General features: G+C 41.5%; 1 protein-coding gene across 1 annotated transcript in view; it reads left to right on the forward strand.

Annotated features, from left to right (window-relative positions):
* The window catches only part of MAML3 (mastermind-like 3 (Drosophila)), a 437,914-nt gene that overhangs the window by 238,168 nt on the left and 175,623 nt on the right, over positions 1 to 24,123 (forward strand). The window lies entirely within an intron of this gene.

Genomic DNA, 24,123 nt, shown 5'->3' on the forward strand with positions numbered 1-24,123 from the left:
GTTCTGAGGATGCCTTCCTTTTTTTTCCTATCTCAGGAGCCAGGCTGTGGAATAGTTTGGAAATGAGAAACACATTTTATTCACAAGTGGTGAGGCTTGTAACGGAAAAGCACAGGCTTTGGAATTCAAATCTCACACTGGCTATGTGACCTTGGGCAATTTATTTAATCTCCCTGAGCCCCAGTTTCCTCATTTGTATAAATGATGTTTATTAACCTACCTTGCATGGTTGATGTGGGAATTAAGAGAAAAGATCTTGAATTTGCCTGGCATTTAGTGGATGCACACACAAGAAAAGCTTGCTGTTTGCTGATAACTTTAAGGAGTGCATAAATGGTTGGGGCCAGTCTGAGTAGCAGTAAATTTGGTTCACCTGTGTTAGCAGGCTTACTCTGGCTTGGACCCGGATTCCAGAGGGATTCCGGAGGAATTCCTGTCCCCATCCCTACCCCTCGTCACCCCAAAATTTTGCTTAAGATAACAAGGAGGTCAGGGCATGTTCACTGTGAACGCCCCCTCCATACAAGGTGCCATGTTATGGTGGGTTCAGAGGAATCCTCTTGCCCCCGCCCCCGCCCAATGCTGTTCAGCCACCAGCCTTACAAGGGATACTAGATGCTTTCGTACCTTGGATTCATACACACAGGTTTCTGAGATGAAGCTGTGTGGTAACTTAGCCATTAATAGATCTCAATCATAACCTACGCGGACATTTCTGAGAGAATCCTTGGTTAAACAGTACTAACAGCAGAACTAAATACTGGTTAGGGCAAGTTCTACCCATGTAGGTTCTGTGAGACTCTGTCTGAAAGTTAGGTTTAAACATAGAGATGGGGCCAGCTGACCTCATCATTCTGAGTCATTAGATGGAGACTAGACTTGGTCATCTCCCTTTGCTAATAAGGAAACTGACATAATTAACTGAAGGAAATTAACTTGGATAATTTTGCAGCATGAATCTGCTTCCAAAGAGGAGTTGGTTTTTTTCCCTTCCTGTGAGCTGTTAATTCAAGAGGCTGTGTTAACCTGCTGCTGTTGCCAACTGACAAATGTAGTATTTTCCTGATCAGCCTCTCAAGCCTTTTCCCTTGCTCCTCCAACAAGAGAGAAGAGTAATAAACTATCCAGAGTATTTTGCAACATGGGAGTCATTTGCATGTCTTTGTAATATGGGAGTTGAATACCTATTTTCAGTAAATATAAGCCTCCCAGTTGACTTAAGGTAATTGAATGATTTTAGATTTATTGTATATGCCCTTTCTCCTTAGCCACTGGTTTTAAGCAGGCATAAAATCATATCAGAAAAAAAAAAAAACAAAAAAACAAAAAAAACAACCTGACTTTCGATATTCAAGTTGGCTTATCTGAATTAAAACCAAAATATGTGGAAATTGGGTTATCCACTCCAGACTTGGATCCCTTTGTCTGTGAAACCTCAAAGTCTCCAGTGGAGCTGAAGGTAACGTCTTTCTTCAGGTGACACTCTGGGGCGATTCTGGGGAAAAGAGAAAGATGTGTTTGACTTTATTCCAGTTGGTTTCATCTTCCTTTTTAATTGATTTTTGTCCTTTCCATCATTTTCTCTCCCAATTAACTTTGAATTTCTCTCATTTAGTTCTAGCTATTTGTTGTAGTCGGGTTTGGTACATTTGAGTTAGGCATTTTGCTGTGTTCTTTTCTTTCCTTGCCATTAGTTTAAAGGAGGTCTAAGCTCACAGTGTAGCTCTATTTCTGGAGAGACCTGCCACCTTTACAGGATTTACTGTGGTCATTTTCTTTTTTTTTTCCTCCCCACAATATGGTGCTTTGTGAATTAAAATCAAGGTTCCTGGGGCTGGAGGTAGGAATAGGGCAGGAGAAGCCTAGCCACATTATAATGAATAATAATAACTGTCTCCCTCTGTTGTGAGCTCTACCAGGCAGACTGTGTCTTATTCATCCCTAGCTTCTTACATAGGTCCTCGTGTAGAAATGATGCTCGGTGAGTGTCTGTTGAATGAATGAACTAATTTTTGCTGAGCCCTTTATAATTTATAAAGATGCTTCACATAGTAACATGGGGTGATTGTTTTTAAGACCTTCGCAAAACCATTTCCTCCCTCATTTCATTATGATTGTGAAATCGCTTTGGAATTTTGGAACTGTGATACTTTTACTGTATGCCTTTCATAAAAAGCCAAAGTCTAAATGCTTTTAAAATATATATATGAGGAGCTGTGGAAGGAAGGGAGGAGGGAAACAATTTGTTACTGTATACTTTTCTTGTAAAAAAAAAATTTTTAATGTAGTTATCACTGGATGTTTTTTCTTTACAATTGCAGTTCACAACCCATTTCCTCCTCTTTTACTAGGATGAAGGTGAATTTTAACAAAACAAGAAGTATTTTAAAGGAAGAGAGCAAGTGGGCAGCAAGGAAAAGCTTTGTGTTTGTTTTATGACTTGTGTTTTGACTTGGCAGATGTTCAAGGTTATTCTGCCTAACCAAATAATCCACACTGCTCCCATATCAGCAATAGCTGAGCGACCCTTCCAAGGGGCGTCCGCCATAGTCTTCTGTTGAGACATTATGAGGGACCTAAACCCATATCTTGCACTGAAATCAGTGGCAACTCTGACACCCCCACAGCTCCTTGGTTCTTTGGCTCTCACAGCCATTGCATGCCTGCCTCTGAGAGAGTCACCCAGGAGCACATAACAGACAGCTTTTTCTTAGATGGCTTCATCTGTTTGCAGTCATCACCAGACCATTAATGCTGTGATTTCCCCCATGAAACTCAAATGTAAAAGTAGGAAAATAATTGGATTACTGTTATCCAAAAATCATCGGCACTTAGGACAAAGACCGAAGTCAGAAAAAGGAAAAAGCAGACAGATTTAGAAATTTTAAAAATTAGATAGGTCTTTGACTTTTATGGGTGAAGTAAGAGCCATACTTAGGATTATAATCCATAAAAAAAAATTAAGGGGCAAATGTAGGTGACATAAAATCCAGAACTTCCAGATAATGACAGCACTAAGGCATTACTTGTACACAACTACTCCACGTACTTCTGCCCCAGGATACTGAGATTTTTTTTCTCCCCTCTTGGTTCTTAGAAGCATACAATTGAGTGTGTTCATATGCATGCCTCATTTATGCCTGGAAAAGACAGAAAGAAAACCCTTTAGTAAGGACTGTGATTCAAAATATGTATTACATTGACTTATTACCTACATTATCACTGTGTGTCAGGAAGCATACTGCTCACAGGTGGGATGCACAGTAATTTGGAAATACTCATTTGGGCCTTGGCAGAGGATGACCTTGGCCTACTGCAGATTCATGCCCTGTGGCTATATTAGTTCCTAGGGCTGCCATAAGAAATACCATAGACTAGGTGGCTTAATACACTAGAAATGGATTGTCTCACAGTTCTGGATGTTCGAAGGTAAAAATCAAGGTGTCAGCAGGGTGAGTAGGGCCATGCTTCCTCTGAGACTCTGCAGAAATCCTTCCTTACCTCTTCTTGGTTTCAAGAAGTTTGTCAGCAGTCTCTGGCATTCCTTAGCTTGCAGCTGCATAACTCCAATCTCTGCCTCCACCGTCAAACGGCACTCTCCCTGTGTGTCTTCACGTGGCTGTCGTCTTGTAAGATGATACCAGCTGTGTTGGGTTTTGCCTGTTCTACTCCAGTATGACCTCATCTTAATGAATTTCATCTGCAAAGATCCTACTTCCAAATGAAGTCACATTCTGAGATACTGAAGTTTAGGACTTCAATATATCATTTTGCAGGGGAGGACACAATTTGACCCACAACAGTGCCTATACTTCTGCTTCAGAGCTCAGAATGTTACCTGTTTTCCTCTAATGGACTAGCTGCATGAAACCATTTCCTTCTCTCCTCAAGCCTTTATTTTTTCCTCCTTAGCAATGTTCTTCCTTGGAGATGATAACCTTTTGTCAAGGTCATTGAGAAAAGAAAGACAATTAGAGCCAAACTTCTTTGTCTCCACCTCTCCCCATTCCATCTCAACATATCTCTCTCCCACATTTTTTTTTATCATTCTTTTGATGGCACTGATGTGCCCTTCTTCATAGTCTCAAAAACAAACACCTCTATGGGAATGTAAAATGATGCAGATACTGTGGAAAACAGTGTGTCAGTTTCTCAAAAAATTAAAAACAGATTTACCATAAGATCCAATATTTCTGCTTCTGGATAGTTAGCCAGCAGAACTGAAACAGGTCTACAAGAGATATTTGTATACCCACATTCATTACAGCATTATTCACAACAGCCAAAATGTGGAGGCAATGGATGAATGGATAAACCAAGTGTGGTATGTATGTTTTAGTCTTTCCAGGCTGCTGTAACAGAATACCAAATATTACATGGCTTATAAATAACAGAAACTTATTTCTTACAGTTCTGAGGGCTGGGAAGTCCAAGATCAAGGTGCTGGCACATTCTTGTCTGGAGAGGGCCTGCTGCCTGGATCATAGACAGCTATCTTCTTACTATGTCTTCACACGATGGAAGGAGTGAGGGAGCTCTCTGGGGCCTCTTATAAGGGCACTACCTTTCATGAAGGATCCATGCCATGACCTAATCACCTTTCAAAGGCCGTACCTCCTACCTAGTATTAATATGAAATCCTCACCTTGGGGGTTAGGATTTCAGCATGTGAATTTCAGCAAGGAGACAACCATTTAGACCATAACAAGATACCATGAAATATTTTTCAGCCTTAAAAAGGAAATTCTGGACTGGATGTGGTGGCTCATGCCTGTAATTCCAGCAGTTTGGGAGGCCAAGGCAGGCAGATTGCCTGAGCTCAGGAGTTCACAACCAGCCTGGGCAACACAGTGAAACCCCGTCTCTACTAAAATACAAAAAATTAGCTGGGCGTGGTGGTGTGCGCCTGTAGTCCCAGCTACTCAGGAGGCTAAGGCAGGAGAATTACTTGAACCCGGAAGGCAGAGGTTGCAGTGAGCCAAGATCGCACCACTGCACTACAGCCTGGGTGACAGAGCAAGACTCCATCTCAAAAAAAAAAAAGGAAATTCTGACATGCTGCAATACAGGCGAACCTTGAGGACATGATGCTAAGTGAAATATTCCAGTCATTAAGAGATAAATATTGTATGATTCCACTTATGTGAGGTACGAAGAGTAGTTAAATTCATAGAGACAGAAAGTGGAGTCGTGGTTGCCAGAGTCCGGGGAATGGAGAGGATGAGGAGTCGTTTCATGAATACAGTGTTTCAGTATTGCGAGATGAAGATTTCTGGAGGTGGATGGTGGGGAGATGGTTGTACAACAGTGTGAATGTACTTGCCACCGAACTGTATACTTAAAAATGGCTAAGATGGTAAATTTTCTCTTACTAATATTTTAACCACAATTATATACATCTGTATGCCTGTATTATACTTCTCAGACTTTCCAACACACATTTTCACTTGTCCTTCCTTCCTTAGTGTCAATGAATCGTGCTTCCTGACGTTCCTTCTCCTTCATACCCACTCAGAACTTACTTCTCCTGAAAAAACCTTTAACTTCACCCCATGATATACAACCTATGATACCTTTTTTCTTTCTTGCAACAAGATTTCATATACTGAAGAGTCACACCTAATATCTCCATTCTTCAGTTCCTAATATCTCCATTTGCCTCAGTTCCCTGACCAAAAACTGGCATTCATTTACAGTACTATTCTAGAACTGTGCTGTCCAATATAATAGCCACTAGTTGCATGTAGCTATTTTGAATTTATTTAAAAATAAATAACTCAGTATTTAAATAAATTTGAATTTAATTTAAAAACCAGTACCTCAGTAGCACTAGCCACATATCAAGTACTCAGTAGCCACATGCAGCTAGTGACTGAGTACTGCAGAGTGCAGATGCAGAATATTTCTATCCTCTCGGCTCTGTTGGACGGAAAACACTTCTTGTGCAAGAATTGTACTCATCACAGACATCTGGAGGGCTTATTAAACCACAGTGTTCTGGGCCCCACCCTCAGAGTTTCTGATTCAGAAAGCCTGGGGACTGACCGATAATTTGCATTTCTAACAAGTTCCCAGGTGATGTTGAGGCTGCTGAGTGTCATAGATGAACCCGCGCTCAGCTTCTCAGTGAATTACTTGGTTACCAACCTAGTGGTCTCTTAGTTCTCATTTCAAAGCTGCAACTGATACTACAAATTTGACCACAATTATTCTTCTTTGTTTTGTCCTACTTTCTTGATGATGTTTTATGTTGATCTCTCACCAAGACAATTTTTTTTATCTCTTTGCTGACTCCTCTCATTTAATTAACAGGACTCATTTCCAACTATGCATTTACTTTCTTAGGGAACTTTTGTGCTTATATATTATTCAGGCAGACTCACATGTATGGCGGGATGCCTCTCATTTCTAAGGCCTTATCTTTTTTTTTTTTTTTTTTTTTTTTTGAGACGGTGTTGCGCTCTGCGGCCTAGGCTGGAGTGCAGTGGGGTGATCTCAGCTCACCACAACCTCCACTTCCTGGGTTCAAGTGATTTCTCCTTCCTCAGCCACCTGGGATTACAGACATGCGCCACCATGCCCAGCTAATTTTCGTATTTTTAGTAGAGATGGGTTTCACCATGTTGGCCAGGCTGGTTTTGAACCCCTGACCTCCACCCACCATGGCCTCCTAAAGTGCTGGGATTACAGGCGTGAGCCACCACACCTGGTTTAAGGCCTTATCTTTGGGTTTGTGGGGTAACTATATTTGGCTATACCCCTGCTCTTGAACAGTATGATATTAAAAACTAAGCTGTTCTGTATCTGCCCTCTCTGGCTGGTGAGTTGATGCTTCCCAGGTCTTTGATAATTGTTGCTATGCATTTCTTTCAGTGATGTTGAGATATGTGCATCAAAAGCTCCATGGACGTGTCGAGTATTATATATACCTGTTCATTAAACATTCATGCAGTTAGAGAAGTCACCACTGCAGAGGGCTGAGTAATTTCCTTAATGCTTTTCCTCGTGGTGGCCAACTGTTTTATAGACCTAATCTTACTAATCCTTTCCATGAGGTATAGTAGAGGTCAGATGTGAATATGCCTATTTTCAAATTAGGAATTGAGGTACAGAAAAGTTTAAAAGAGTGATCAGAGTCACAAAGCTGGTTCTACATCTGCCAAGGAACTCCAGTTTGAGTGCAGGAGTCCCATGCTAAGCCCCAGACCTCCATGCAAACCTCCAACTACTAGAGAACAGTCAGCTTCCAGGTTTAAAACATAAAAAGAAATTGCTAAATATGATTCAGGGCGTACTACACATAATGTATTTCTGTGACACTTCATAGTAATGAGATAATTACCATGGGTACAGTATTAGAGTATACATATTCTGTTAAGTTACAGCTGCAAGAAATCAGTAATGACCATTAATCATTCCATGTTCATTCTCTGCAAATCTCAGATCGAAGTTAAGCTCAGAGTTCCAACAAACCTAAGACAAATTTTATAGTCATCATTTCTGCTGTTTACATGAAGTTTATGAATACAATAGACTCTCCCTAATTTAAACTAATTTGGGCAAACAGCTGTCTGAATTGAGAAGAATGTGAATTGAAGTATGGTAGTAAATATATACTGCATGTGATATATTTAAAAGTAACAACAGCAATTCAAACTAGACTGTTGAACTGTTAGTAAATAAACATCCTTGGGAAACTACTTAAATATCTGAGAAGAATTCATAATACATGTATCAATTGCTTATTTAAATTTGAGTCTGAGTTCTTGAGTTTTTGAGACTCATTTCTATATTAAGTAGGTTAAACATTCCCCTTATAACCTTTATTGTACCTATTCTTTTACACAGTAAGCTCTTTTTTTTGTACATAAGGATAAATATTCAGTTGGCCCTTAGCCAAGTTACAGCTAAATGCAAAATTAGCAGGAATTGAATTAAGCAGGTTTTACTACACAGTGTATAGAAATAGTGATAGACAAACTTATTCTTTTCAAAATCAGGACTTAGTTACATATTTTAGAAGAGAATATGTAAACATATGGTTTACATAAAGTTAAAAGGAAATCTAAAATGTCAGTTTGTTCATCTTCCAACTATACACAAGTAAACCTAGAGAGATTATAAAATTCTGGGCTGTTAGATCTATAGGGGACTTTAGAGCTTCTGTCCAGGGCAAAAATGGCAGCAGAGCATAGTCAACTGACTTCCAGAGAGGAGACAGCTTGGCCATGAGAGACATGATTCTAGGTCCCAGAGCCCCTGACTCTAAGCTTACGATAGGTCCACAATCCATCTGCTTATTCTAGGTAATACATGCAATGTGGACACCCAGAAAAAGTGGACGGCTTCTACATGTAACTTGGTCCAGTATCTAATTACCCAAACTGACACGTTCAGATCCTTGATGTCACTTAAGGCCATTTACTCCAAACCATTCACAGGGAAGAAGAATAGTGCACAGTTGTATAAGTTAGCCAAGTTGTGATTGCCAGAATGGGATACAACATTGTTATCTGTGTCAGACAAGTGTTATGCACGAAGGGGAGCATTTTCTAGTAGACTCTTAGGAGCAAAATAAAAACATGCAACAGGCTGCAGATTCTTTTGAAATCAGGAGCCTTGTGCATCTTTTGCATCCTCTGCACTCAGTTCAACACCTGACACCCAATGGACCATCAAAAAGAAACGAATTCTTTTGAATGAATCATGTAATTTAAACACTTGGTTTTCTGGCGTTTTTATAAAAGATAATTGTGATTAGAATTCAAGTGTAATTGTTCTTTCATGTTTACCAAAGTCAAAAAACCTTTGCAGAAGAATGTAACGAATGCTTGCTCTCTGATGTAAAATAAGGATCTTATTCAGTAACTACCTGCCAAATTCAGCCGCCCATCAGAGTTAAGAGTGCCTTCCAGGGTGATTTTGAAAGTAAGTTATTGATTTGTATCCAGAGTCCAAATAGGGACTCTTAGAGCTGGAACAAACCTTAGAGATCATGTAGTCCAACCTCTCATTTTATAATTGAGGAAACAGAGGTCTAGAGAGGTTAAGGAACTGCTACCTGATCACATAATTAAGTTTGTTTAGTTACTGTGCTTTGCTGAGATCTGGAAAACACCACATGCATATTTTTGCTTTTCAAGTTCCTGACATTTTCAGTTGTGTACACTCACTGTATTTTTAAATACTGATAAGCATGTGAATGCAAACCTCATTTAGTCAAATCTGGCAGTGTGGGCAGTCTTCAGTGAAATCTGTTACATTGCCTTGCTTGATACCTTTTTGTTCAACTCTTTTTGATGTGTGGTGTTTAGACAAAAGGTAACAAAATATTCAATGCAGTAAAAATCTTCCTTTCTGTCACATTCACATAACTTCAAAAATATCTCTAAACTCATCATTTGTTATTACCAAAAAAAAAAAATTGCTTCTCAACTGAGACCAAGGTGAAAAAAACTCTGTCCCAGGAGAGTTTTAGAGAGCTATAACCATGCAAAAGCAGGTAGTTACAGAAAATATTATGCAAACTTAACTATAGCATTGTAATGGAAACTGCATAAATAATATCTGGATGGCTAGGTAAGAAAGATAAAACCATTGAAATACATACTTTTTACTCTACAGTTTTATAGTACATTTACGATGCACCACAATTTGAACAGAAAGTTGAGAAACTCTGAACCTGTTTTAGGCAAAGTGATTTATCACCTGAGGCACTGGGCTGGCGCAGGAATCCTGACCATCATTCCTTGTTCTTCCTCTGAGTTACATTATGGCCCTGGTCTCTGTGCCTCGATTTTCCCACTGTGCATCTCTCTGCTGTCAGGTGGATTATAGATTGTCATTGTAAAGTGACATTTACTAAGCTGCAGGGAACAAACACTTAACTATTCAGAGCCTCCTAAAGTCATGGCAGGTTAACTTCTGCCTCCTCTGAGGTTTTGCTTAGAGTCATCTCTGACTATACTTCTTTGCTAATAGTTAAGAAGTGAATGTGAAGTTTATTCTGAATTTGGGAGATGAACACTTTTGAAAATATATACATGCTGGGCACGATGGTATGCGCCCGTAGTCTCAGCTACTCAGGAAGCTGAGGCAGGAGGATCACTTGAGCCCAGGAATTTGAGGCCAACCTGGGCAACAGAGTGAGACCCTCATCTCAAAATAAGTAAATACATTAATGAAAATAAGAATATACATATTGTTAAGCTCTGGACCAAGTAGCAGTTGTTGAACTACCTGCCTCAAGACCAAGTTTCAGTTGTATTGTTACGTACATTAAGGATAGCATTATCTATTTGCTTAACCAGCCATGCAGGAATGATATTGGATCATGTAATGGGCTGAGTTGTGTCCTCTCAGATTCATTTGCTGAAGTCCTACTCCCCAGTTTCTCAAAATGTGACAGTATTTGGAGATGGGGCATTTTAAGTTAAAATGAGGGTAGACCCTAACCGAAGATGACTACTATCTATATAAGAAGAGGAAATTTGGACCACAGGAAGACACCAGGAATGAGTGCTCACAGAGGGAAGACTGCAAGGACACAGTGAGAAAGTGGCTACCTGTAAGCCAAGAAGAGAGGCACAGGAGAAACCAACCCTGCAGACACCTTGATCTTAGACTTCCAGCCTCCAGAACTGTAAGAAAATTAATGTATATCGCTTGAGCCACCCAGTCTGTGGTATTTTGTTGTGGCAGCCCTAGAAAACTAATACAGATCACTTCGAATATTTTACCTTTTGTAACCACCTATAACTGATTTTATTTTATTTTTTGAGATGCAGTCTCGCTCTGTCATCCAGGCTGGAGTGCAGTGGCACTATCTCGGCTCATTGCAAGCTCCGCCTCCCGGGTTCATACCACTCTCCTGCCTCAGCCTCCTGAGTAGCTCTGACTACAGATGCCCGCTATCACGCCTGGCTAATTTTTTTATACTTTTAGTAGAGACAGGGTTTCACCGTGTTAGCCAGGATGGTCTCGATCTCCTGACTTCATGATCCACCCGCCTCGGCCTCCCAAAGTGCTGGGATTATAGGCATGAGCCACCATGCCCAGCTCTATAACTGATTTTTATCATTACAAAATCAGAAGTTAGCATCAGAAGTGACCATTTTTCCTCCAGTGTCTCCTGAAACCTTCTGTATAAAGTCAAGACTTCTTACCGTGGCACACAAGGTCTATACAGCTCTTTCTTCTGCAGGCTTGTTTCTCCACACTTCCACCCTACACCCTGGCTCAAGCCAGACGCAACCACAGTCAGGCGCTGCATAATGACATTTCCGTCAATGACAGGCCACATATATGATGGTGGTTCCACAAGATTATAACTCCACATTTTTCCTATTTTTACTGTACCTTTTCTGTGTTTAGATATGTTTAGATACACAACAAATTACCATTGTGTTACAGCTGCCTACAGTATTCAGTACAGTAACGTGCTGTACAGGTTTGTAGCCTAGCAGCAATAGACCCCAAGTGTGCAGTAGGATATTAGGTTTGTGTGAATACACTCTGTGATGTTCACACAATGACAAAATCACTTAACACATTTCTTAGAATGAATCTTTGTCATTTAGCAAGTTTTCACTTAAAACCATGCTTCCTTCTCCTCTGGCCCAAGGTGGTGCTCTCTCTGCCTGGGCTGTCTTCACCTCACTATGAATGCTTAAGTTCTTGGGTTGTGTATCAGCCCCAGCAGGAAGCCTTACTTCATCTGGACTGAGTGGCATGTGGCCCTTTGTGCTCCCACAGCGTGGTCGCCTATGCCTACTGCAGACAACACTGTCTTTGCCCATCTGCATTTCTTTCCTCTCCATTCTGAAGGAAAGAGATTGGCTTTTGTTCAGTAGTGTGTCCCTATTGGCTGATACAGAACCCAGCACCCAGTAGATGTCAGTTAGTTAAATCTAAGCATGAGCAAATTTGTGCAAAATATTCCTTTAAAATATCTATTGAGAGCCAAACCCACCTAAGACACTGAGAGGACAGAGACATGTTCAAACCAAATTATTAGTTTCATTAGTTTGCTAGGGTTGCCAGTACCACACACTGGATGGCTTCAACAAGAGCAGTTTATTCCCTCATAAGGAGGCTAGAAGTCCAAAGTCAAGGTGATGGGAGGGTTTCTTCTGAGGCCTTGCAATGGTCTGAATGTTTGTCCTCCAGAATTCATGTGTTGAAACATAATCTCTGCTGTGGTAGTAAGAGGGTGGGGCCTTTGGGGAAGTGATGAAGTTATGATGACATCATCTCCATGAACGGACTATTGCCTCCCAAAGGGCTGGAAGGAACTAGCTTAGGCCTTTCCCTTTGTTTTTCTGTGTTTTTGCCATGGGAGGACACAGTGTTCTGTTTTGTCTTTCTGTCCCTTCTGCCATGTGAGGATACCTAGATGGTGCCGTCTAATGAGCAGTGGATGTTCACCAACACTGACATTGCGAGTGCCTTGATCTTGGACTTTCCAACGTCCGGAGCTGTGAACAAGTAAATTTCTGTATAAATTGCCCAGTCTCCGCTATTTTGTTATAGCAGCACAGACAGACTAAGATGGGCATCTCCCCTTGGCTGGTAGATGGTCATCTTCTTATAAGAACACCAGTCATATCGGATTGGCACCCACTCTAATGACCTCATTTTAACTTAACCTCTGTGAAGACTCTGTCTCTAAATATAGTCACATTCTGAGATACTGGGCGTTAGAACTTCAACGTATGAAGTGGACACAGAATTCAGTCTCTGATTATCAGTCATGAGCACTGGCTTCACTGGTATTTACCACCTTTGTGTATCCCTAGACTGGACGTAGACTGCTACATTGCTGCACTTCTCTGGAAGGTTATTAGCCATAAAGATTCTGTAATAAGGTACATTTTTGTCAAGAAAGGGGCGTTTTGGAGTTTTTTGTTTTCAGAGGTTGGAGTAGGCTATTATATTGGGAATTCTGCAGCCCCAAGAATAAAGTCCTGGAGGACTAACATTATGAAATTACTGCAGAATTCATTGCTGAGGCTGTACACCATGGTTTAAATCTCTAATCTCAGCACTTTGGGAAGCTTAGGTGGGAGGATCCCTTGAGCCGAGGCCTGGGTGACAGAGCAAAACCCGGTCTCTAAAAACAAAAATGTTTTAAAGAATTCACTGTGAACATTACTGTCTTCACTGGAAATTCCTATTCTGAAATGGCCAGTACTTGGTTGACCCAGGAAATTCAGTGGTCACGTGTCCAGTTCCTACCCAGGAGATGAAAACATTGGATCGGAAGGTTTTCTTCCTGTCTTCACTGCTCACTGGACTTTCAGGACTGGAAGAGGTCTGTGGATCACGATGAAGTCTTGCTGTCTTTTAGCTTCAGATTGGACACAGAGGTTTTAGGCTGCCACGTCTTAAAGGGGCACTAAAGGGTCCACCTGGGCTCAGCCTTGGTCACTGCCTGTACGCAATTGAAATTGCTGCCCACAGAAGTCAGTAAGGTTGTAGGGAAGAGGCTGTGTAAATGACTCTGACTGTTGCTATAACAACAGTACCTTGGTCTAATTTCTTTTGAAAAATGAATTTCAGCTGGTGGGATGAAGCCGAGCAGCTTCACCCCACAGATGAAAGCTCTGCCGCCAGGCGCCAGAGCTTTGCTGTGAGGACTGAATGTGTGGCGTGTACCTCTGCCTGGCTGAACATTTTCAGAACGGGTCAAATGACTCCCATGTTAGCCTGTATGTGAGAACGTGCCTGTCTGTCTGTGGGTATCTTCACCCACGGGGGATTCATCCTGGAGAGAAAAATTCTCTCCTCCTGCCTTGGCTTCTGTTTATTAACAAAGTTACTCAAAAGACATGCAAATAATGACAGCTCCGTAATTGGTCAAAGGCGGCAAGTCCCTAAGCCCCTTCAGGTTTGGAGTAAAAATCTGTGGTGAAATGGAGAATGGTGGCCTGGGAGTCAGATGCTGTCTAGAAACAAGAATTATGTCCTGTTTGCACGCTTACTGAGACGTGTGTGTGTGTGTTTCCAGGGGAAGGAGAGAGGGAGAGAATGAGAGAAACTGGAAATTCTCTTCCAGGAGGTAGCTCTTAGCTACCTGGTAGTACTGCTTTATGCAAACTGCAACTCACAAGAAAGGAAGAGCAATGTCTGGCCTCTTTGAGGGAAACAGGAGGCTTTTTATAGAGTAAGAGATCTTATTTCAATACTTTTGTTTTCCAAAGGGAGATAAACATGTGCTGGGATTTTATTCAAAAGCAGTGTCAAGTCTGGGCACCCTGGCTGTTCGCATCCTGCTAAGCTGGTGCACCACTTCAGTGCTGTTGAGGAAAACTGTCTTCTGGAAGGGCTGAAAACAAAAATGAGAATTTCTTATTGAAAAGAAAGGACATTTTAAGTAAACAATGAAATAAAAAGATGGTTGAATCTTTCCCAAGGGAGAGAAAGTACTCAGCCTCCCTGACATATTGCTCCTTCCCGCCTCCCTCCTCCCAGAAAATAAACAAATCGAAACCTCACGCTTAGTTCTAACATGCCTATTCTTTGGTCTGTGTTGTTGGTGTAAGTCTCCAGCTGTGAATGATGCAGATAAGATCTGATCTTTTCATTTGCTGTCCTCCTCCCTTATGGGGAGGAAAGCCTTCCCTTCTTCCTCACCAGCCTCCTTTACCAGCATTTCTTTACAGCTCTAAATAAAATCCCATTAGGAATTTCAGATTGGAAGGTAAGGTCATGTATACAAGCATGTTTGAATAGAAAATGTATTCATGACTTCTAGTAGGAGATTATCAGGAGATATTCCTAAGGATATTGCTTCTTGTCCTTAAAAATAAATGTAATGTAATATGTGTGTGTATTTATGTATATGAAACAACAGAGCAGCACAGGGTTCAGATTGTGGAATGCTGATGGCAACTACCAGTCTCAGTGGAGCTTTCCCTACAGAAAGCTACTGAGTGAAGGAAGCTACCACTGGGATGCACACATTTGCTCTCTTCTGAAGTTTTCAGGGCCGCAGCCATTATCACTTCTCAAACACATGCTAAATTTGCAGAGTGACATCTTTCCTTGTAGAGGAAGCACAAGGCTTTTCTGTGAATCAGCCAGATCTGACTCAAAGACACGAACACATCCGCTTTACAGCATCATGACACAGGTGTCTAAAACACTTTCCCAGAATTTCTAAGCAGGTTTGCTGCAGTTTGATTGAGACAGAAGTCATCAGATGCGAAATAGCAGATTAGGTGAGAGCATACATTTGAGAGGCAGGCACCACTGAGTAGGGCTGTGCTATGTGCCCTAGGACAAACTACTTGTCCTCTCTGAACCCATTCCTGTCAATTAGGTTATTGTGAGGATTAATCAAGGTAAGATATGTAAAGCACTTAGCTCAATGCCTGGCTGGTTAGCTCTCAATTAGAATATTGTATGACAATAATATATTGAAACATTTAGTAAGCAGTGGGTCAACTTCTCTGATTAAAAACTTAGAAGTTTAGAGCATTCTACTGAAAACTATGTTAGATTTGAAAATCATATGGCCTTAGCATTTGCAAATATAACAGTCTTGCTTTTAATGAGTAGTTGATAATTTTGTTAACACCAGTTTAAACTGCATGTATAGAGTTTGTGAAAAACTTTGTAACTTCAGATACAAAGACTATACAGGATTCATGTGACTTGTGATGAAAATATAATTTATTCATTCCATTGGGAGAAAGCCAGGAGCCTGTACAAACATTTATGTATTTGGAAATTTGGAGATTTGAGGGGATCTTGGAACTTAGAGTTTCTAAATGTGGAGGACTTCATCAGCCACTGCTCCTGATGTTTTATGATCCATTCCCAAGATATTGTTGTGCATTCAGTTGGTACTTATTATATGTTTAAGCCTAATTAAAGGATAAAAACATACCTAAAAATTCAGCCACACCCCCGAAAAAGATTTAAAATGTTTTTAAAGAGTAAGTAAATCAGGATGTTGCTTTAGCACTTACAGCTGGAATTGGATGGGCATTCATGTTCCAAACATTGAAAAGAGGCACCATCAGCCTTATGTACTTTCAAGACTTTTTGGGAATAGAGTTTTAAATGTGACCCATAGTAGAAAGAAAAAAGATCATGGTCATTTCTAAAAATAACCTCAAAGTACCTCAAAATGTTTTGAGTGGTTCTGTCCCCCTGGGCTGGGGGGTCCGCGGTGCCCCCGTAGTCCCTTGGGGCTCTGCAGCTGCTATTTCACATGCCCACTAAGAGGGTGAGGCCCCTTTAAAGAGGATCCTTTTCTTCCTGGAGGATTTCAGAATGGAGATTTTTAACTGCTTAGGCTGACATCCCCTCCAGAGATCCAGCATTTCCCACTGACCAGGTGCAGGGAAGCTGCATCATCTGGGATAGTCGAAAGCAGAGGTTTCAAACACTTGGCTCTTATGGCAATATTATATGTGATATGTACAGATTATATACATAATTTTAAAACTCATATTCAAATTCATTTACTCATAGAGAATAAAGTTGTTTTCTCTCTGAGTGATGTTAGGAGTCTATAAGGTTGCCAAGGGAGGCTTCGGGAGTTGTAATAAGATTTTTCTTTTTCTTTTCCTGTTAGTCTGCGCTGCACACAGATCTCTCTAAAACAAATGTATCCAACTTTTTTCAACGTATGTTTGGCATGTGGTCACTTTCTGGCATGGGCTTCGCTCTGGGGAGTGAGCTGAGCCTTCAGCACCTGGCGCAGAGCCCAGCACACAGACACAGAGCACTCCTCAGTTCCCTGAATGAAAGTGAAAGGAAGTATACAGTGTGGAGGGGGAAATGGTCAGGGATATTACTGTGCTCAGAGAAACCTAAAATGTTTTAAAAATATACATTTTTGTGAAAAATATTCTAGAAATCCAACAAGCTTCTGCAGAATTCAGAATCCTCTGAGGTTTCAAAAAGCCCCAACTAGAGCACTGTTTCTTGGTTCTGTTTATGAGAGCCCCTGTCGTATCACCAGTCAACTCAGGAACATTTTGTAGTGACATTGGGTTTGTACGTGTATGCATACTTTAAAAAATCACACCATCAACCTCACAGTGTCGGAATCCAACAGAATTATCAATCTAGATCAAAATTTCTAAAAGCTGGGGAATCCTAAACCAGCAGCCCCAGAGGAATCAGGTTTTTATTCAGTTTCTTTAGATACCTGTGCCCCCACCTTGTGTCCCAATCTGGGGCTGCTTAATTAGAAACTATGAAGGTGGGACCAAGAAATCTAAATTTTTAACAGCTTCTCAGGTCACTAGTTACATTAAAGTTGGAAAATTACTAAAGAAAAGCAAACCTCGAAATAACTCTCGAGATCCTTTCTAAGGGCACTTAAATCTAGAAGACAGTTCTGGAAATGTTTTGCGCGCTCTTCGTATTCTACTAATTAAAATATCTAACACATGAGTATTCTGGGTCATTCATTAAATAAGCAAGTCAAATTCATCCATGTGTTCATAGGCTTATTACCTGCTGGTAGAATGGGAAGAGAATAAGCATGTGATAATTGATTCCAGTGAATCATCTTCTAGTTTGACCAGAACAGATCAAAATGACCAAAATGTTCTCTTTGAGCCTCTAAATTAGTTATAGCATCTGCAAGCTAAGACTCTGTCTTATCTTCAAGCCTTGGGAAAGAGTTGTATCTCTACCAGCTAGTGAAGAAAGCTCACTCACACTTTTGGTTGAAGAGGGTTAAGCTATAGTGGGTGAGAACCACTTGAAGCCTTTGTATGGAAATTTAAAATTCAAGCCTGAAAATAAGCAGCGTTTGGGTTTTACATACATGTGAAAACATGTGCCATGGTAATGTCGCTTAAAGTCTCTGGATTTCAGCTTCAGTTTTCTTTTCCACAAATCACTTCATATGTTCTGTAGTGGTTCTCTTCAGGGATTCCCTGGACCCTTAGAGTCCTCAAAAATATTAAGAAGGAGATGGTCCATTTTCAGTATTTTAAACTAACCAAAAGAAATTGTACGTTTATTCTGAGAACACTATGCAGTCCAATGTTTTCAAGAGCCTGCTTTGGGGATCAATTACACCAACTCATTGTGGTTATCTGAGAGCTCTTTTTAGCATTCATTCATTCATCCATGAAGGAAAATAGTTATACTGTGATATGAATTAGAATGTCATGGAGGGTCTCTTAACCAACATCAGGAGTTGTAGGAAATGGCTGTCAAGAGAGACTACAGAGTAGGTAATGTCTAAACTGAATTGTAAAGGACACATAGAATTGGTCAGGTGAAAAAGCTGGATACGTGTAAAATATGCAGAGGCTCAGAAAGAGAGAAAACAATTGTGGTATGTCCTGGGCATTGCAAATAATTAAGTATAGCTGAGAGTTTGGAGTTGAGTGGGGTTGCGGAGTAACTGGGGGAAGATTAGAGGTAATGGCTAAGCCTGGAGAGTTTAGCTGGGATGAGGATTCAGTTGAAGGGCCTGTGTGCCAGACCTGAATGATGCTGAAGACGGTGGACAGCTTTAGAAGAGCTTAAAGTGAAGGACAGGCATGATCATATTCACAATGTATAGAGAAAACCACAGCCACGATGCAGAGAATGGGTTGGAGGTGGTGAGACTGACGCTGGTCAGGAGCTGCTACAGAAATTCATGAGAGAAATGAGACTCTGAACGAGGTAGTGGCATTGGTGGCGGAAGATGAGACTAAAATTCATAGAATGGATAGTTCTTGAGGTTTAATTGGGTATGGGTGGCGGGGAAAGGCTGGAACAAAGGAAGATCCCTGAAAGCACAGTCTGAGAAAGCATATCACAGGTGGCATCAGAAACCCATGCCTTTGATGGGGGCATGACTGTGTTTCATCCAGTCCTGGATGAGGGTGCAGTATGCCTTATGGAGGAGTCAGACCTGAGTTTGAATTTGAATCTGGGTTTAGCCATCTTCTGCCCAGCCCCCTGCGTTCTGTAATTTCAGACACACTACTTAACCCACGATGCCTCTGCAAGATGGTTGTAATAAAACCTATCTTTTAGAATCACTGGGAGCAGAGAGAAGGAATATGGTGGTTTACTGGAGTTGGACATTGGACATTGAATGTCTTCCATCTTAGAGTCTTCATTATTAATAGTAGCATCACTATCTTTATTCCCAAGCTCTGTGATCCTGCCCAACTTCATGCAAAATCAGGGACAGGACAGTAAGAGTTTCTTTGACTTGCCAGCACCGCTAAAAAGTCTAAAACCCAGCACCTCTAAAAAGAATAAAAGACCTCTTTGTCATGGACACTGTGGCCCATGGAACACCTCAAGAATCTGCTAGTATTGGGGGCCCCTATGTCAGCAGAGGCCTGGTAATCTTAGCCGTGCTCCTCCTTGCTGTGGGTGTCATGCACCCTCGCCCACCACACCCCCTCCAAAACACTGCCCCTTTCGCTATAGAACCATCTGGCCAGCACATGGCCTGCCCCACATGTTTGTGGTGAGGATAAAATGTGATCCTGTGTGAAAGTTCTTTGTAATTCCAAAGGGCACAGCTATTCTTATTACTACTGGTTTGGACATAATGCACAACCCTCCCACTCCCCATCCTCTCTCTCTCTGCCTCTCAGTTTCACTGTCTGTCTTTCTCTCTCTCTCTCTCTCTCTCTCTCTCTCACTCTCTCTCTCACACACACACACACACACACACACACCAGTTTCACAGAAACACAAGCCATCAAGCCGCACTGTAAATGAGGGACTTGCGCTGAAGCCATTATGGAAGAGGAATTGTTTCCTTCAGAGTAATTGACACATGATAGCAGCCCATATTGTCGTACGCATTGGATGAACAGCATACTTCAGCTCCTGGCACCACAGCTTCACCTAATGGGAGAAAACATTTATGTGTAATAATAGTAATACAAGAGCAAGGAGGCTGATGCTCAGGAAAGAGTTTCTGTGATTCTTCCACGAGGGTGCAGTCATACTAAGAGGCTTCGGGCTTTGCGAGGCAGAAGGGCCAGGGACTTCCTAAGATAAGGCTATGTGGGATGAGACACTGCCCTGAGTCCTGAGGAGAGGAGGGTCACAGGAACATTTCTCTGTGCACAGCCAGGCATTCCCATGTTCTCTGAGCAGGGAGCTTGTGAATCAGCCTTCTCAGCCACATAGCTGGTTCTGTGTCTCCCTCTCCGCCTCCCTCTGTCTCCCATGAGAAACATAAAGAGAATTAGACTCCCAGACCACCTTTCCATATAGCAAAGGATGATGAGGCAGACAGAAGGGATGCTAAGATTGCTCTGCTATTTTGGACTTAACAAAACATAAAAATCACAGCGCAGCATCTTCAATAATGTCTATCTTATATTCCAAACTGCAGATACATGAAATATATAAATCAAGATTTGGGTTAAAGGGGCTTGCGGTGGAGAACTTTAGGCCCTGGAGGAAAGGGAACACTTGGAGGCTCCAATCAGGTGGCATGTTGAAAATGATTCGAACCTCAACGATCTAGCCTCTGCTCTTCTACAATCTAGGACATGAATGCATTAGCACTTGGACTTGGACTTGAATTGCAAATTTAATTTTTGTTGTTCATATTTAAAAAGCTACACCAGATGCTTGGAAAACATTAGGGTTTTGCTGGCTAGAGAACAGAAATATTCTACCTATTTGTGTTTTGAAGATCCAGTAAGCATTCCTTCTCAGCTGCAGTTGTAACTATTTGTATCACTGAATTTTGAAAATGGTAAAGCTAAGCCTTCGTAGGTGTTTACTGGTATCAGGTGTGAGGCTAAATGCTTTCTACATTATTTCATTTAACCTCAGACTCACGGTAACTCTATGAGCTAGTTATTACTGACCCACTTTGCAGATAAGGAAACCAAGGCTCAGGAGAGTTTAAGTAAGTTTTCCAGGATTCATTTATTCAACATGTATTTATTGTCTACTCTGAGCTACTGGAAACCCAGTAGTAAACAAAATGGAAGAACCCCTGCCTTCATGTAACTTATATTCTAATGGAAGGTATCATAGCCAACATTTCTTACGACCCAGACAATATTGATATGTATTGGCTCTTAGGTAGGTGATGTTGGATTTGAACTCAAGCATTCTAACTCCAGAGCCAGTGCTCCTCTTTCTCTAATTCTCATTGTACTGCCTCACCCAGCAGCCCACTCAGCCATAGGAGGTGAAACTTGGGGTCCCAGCCAGACCTGCCTGGCTCTATGGTCTTGGCCACCACCGTTTTATAGAGAAACAAATGGACCAGCTTTCTTTACTTCTCTGTCCTGCTCCATTCATTACATGACCTGGAACAGTCATGGACTTAGACTTTCTAAAATCGAGTCAGTTCATTGTTAAGACAAATGCTTATGTTTTGAAGGTTAACATCACTCCAGGAGGTGTCAAAAGCCCTAACTCTCATTTCCTTTATGTCCTGAAGCTGTGGTATTTGACCATGCCGCTATGTTTGGAGCTATGTTCAAGTATCTTCCATACTTCTCATCAAAACCATGGTATCTTGCTTTGTCCAATAAATAAGATCATTTTCTAGCAGTTTCTATGTAATACAATGAGTTGAGCCAGTATTATTTTTTTTTTCATCAAATTCCAGTGTGTTCCTGTTAGGGCCTTGTGTTCAGCAGTTTGAGGGCCTCTACCAAATGACTATGGGCTGTGTCTGATATTGTAAAAATATAAGATTTAGGAATAAGGGTTAGACTGGATTTTTACTCAAGGACCCTTTCTACTCTGTTTACTTTTATTTCTTTTCTTTTTTTTTTTCTTTTTTTTTTTTTTTTTGAGACAGAGTCTCAAAAAGAGGCTGGAGTGCAGTGGCACAATCTCAGCTCACTGCAGCCTCTGCCTCCCAGGTTAAAGTGATTCTCCTGCCTCGGCCTCCCGAGTAGCTGGGACTACAGGCATGTGCCACCACCCCAGCAAAATTTTGTATTTTTAGTAGAGATGGGGTTTCACCATGTTGGCCAGGATGGTCTCAATCTCTGACCTCGTGATCTGCCCACCTCGGCCTCCCAAAGTGCTGCGATTACAGGCGTGAGCCACTGCACCCGGCCATACTTTTCAAATATAATCATGTATTTATGAGAAAGCACCTAGCAGTAAAATGACACTTCTTGAACTTTACCACATCTCCACATTGGTTTTATTATCCATGGTGCTCCTCTAGAGGCCCGGTAGTTTCACATGTGAGTGTTCAGGTGTCAGGGGCAGAGGGAATCCTACTCCTCTCTTGCACTGGTTCTGTAATACACAGCACCTTGCCAAGAATAAGAGAGTACCTGAGTGGAAAGACCACTGAGCCTTCTCTCTCCTACGCTGTCATTCTGCCTTCTGCCTGCAACTATGTAAAGTTACTGAAACCCCTTCTAACCCAGCCCAGTCACCCCTCTGTCACTCAGCAAGCATCTCCCCAGTAGCTACTCTATGCCAAGCTCTTTTACCATGCCCACATGCACTGGCCCTTTCTGGCAGAAAGGAAAGCAGCAGACAGATGAGTTAGGTTTGTAATTGATAAGTCCACAGAGTTAGCAAGACTTTTCTTAACTGGACTTTTAAAATGAGTCCAGTTAAGTGGATATAACACTCTTTAGGGTAAGAGATCTATCACTTCCAAAACCAGGAATGTAGAGGCTGGAATCAGGCATTCCTTATGGTCAATGGGGCTGCCTCCTGCTCGGATTTAAACTCTTCTCGTAGCCCCTGCGAATTAGGCAATAGAATGATTCATTCCGTTTGCAATTGTTTGTTAACCATTGCTATGAACACGAGGACTGGGTGCAGCCCTGTGGATACACAGTAAGCACATCAGCCACGGTTGCTACCTTCTTGGAGCTCACCAAACAGACACTTAAGCAGCTGCCCCAAAGCATGATAAAAGCTATGGTAGTAAAGTACAGACTGCTTGGAAAGACCCATTTCAGGACATCCAACCTAGTATAGTTGGTCAAGGAAGGCACCTGACATAGCTGGGCTGGGGAAGGGTATAAGAGAAGACTTCCTAGAGTAAGTGAAATCTAAGATCTGACCTGAAAAATAAGCAGCTATTACCCAGGGGAAGAGGAGAGGGAGCGGGAGATGTTCCCAGAAAACAAAACAACATGGACAATGCCCTAGAGGCGGAAGGAAGCTTAGCACCTTAAAGGTGATAGAATTCTAGGCTCTGAAGAGAAACCAGAATATCAGCATCTTTAAGGAACTAAAAGAGTTTCAAGAGAGTTTATGGAAAACGTAGGATAAGGGAGAAGAGGGGAGGAGATGCTGAAGAGAGAGGCAAAAGAGTGAGCCTGGAAAGATGAGCAGGAGCCAGGTGGTTTTGGCAAGAGTCAGTTTGGACTTTAACCTAAAGACGGTGGAAGTCGTTGCAGAGTTATACACGAGAAAGGAAGTTTTTTTTTTTGGAAAATGTGGCATTATAAGGAGTAGATTAAGGGAACACAAAACAGTAAAAAAAATAGACAAAAGAGCAAATGAATGGAGGCAAAGCATAAGAGACCAGTTAGAAGATGGCGGCAACAATCTAGTAAGAGATAATGGTATCCTGGCCAAGGATAGTAACAGTAACGGAGGAAGGAGATGAGGGGGCACATTAGAGTTATATTTTGGAGGTGGAATCCATAGGACTTGGTGATTGTTGATGTGGGAGGTTTCAAGAAAAATGCTCAAGTGTCTGACTTGGATAAATGGATAGATACTGAGATGGGGAACACTGATGAGGATCTTGTTTGGGTAACAAAGGATAATAAGCTCAGTGTTGAGACCTGTTGAGTTTTAGATGTCCATGAAATATCCAGTAGGAGAACATTGGATTTAGCGGAGCTGAGCACTAAATCCAGTGAGCCTGCTTCAGCTGTCTTCTCTAGGCTGACGACCCCAAAACAATGTACCCAGTCCAGCTATGTGAGCCTGGGAAGATGAGCATTTTTCGGGGCTGTCAGCCTAGAGAAGATATTTGAAGCTGTTGTAATCGATGAAGTTGTCTAAGCAAGAACGCAGAGTGAGCAGCAGGAGAAAGAAAGCTTAAGACAAAACACTGAAGAATCCCATCCTTTAGGAGAAAGAAAGACTACATAAGAGATTGAGAAAGAGCTGGTGGAGAAAGGAGGAAATTGAGAAGAGTATGATGTTGTGGAAATCGATGGAAACGTGCTT

This window comes from Mandrillus leucophaeus, unplaced genomic scaffold, assembly GCF_000951045.1.
Source record: "Mandrillus leucophaeus isolate KB7577 unplaced genomic scaffold, Mleu.le_1.0 Scaffold289, whole genome shotgun sequence".
Taxonomy (NCBI): Eukaryota; Metazoa; Chordata; class Mammalia; order Primates; family Cercopithecidae; genus Mandrillus; species Mandrillus leucophaeus.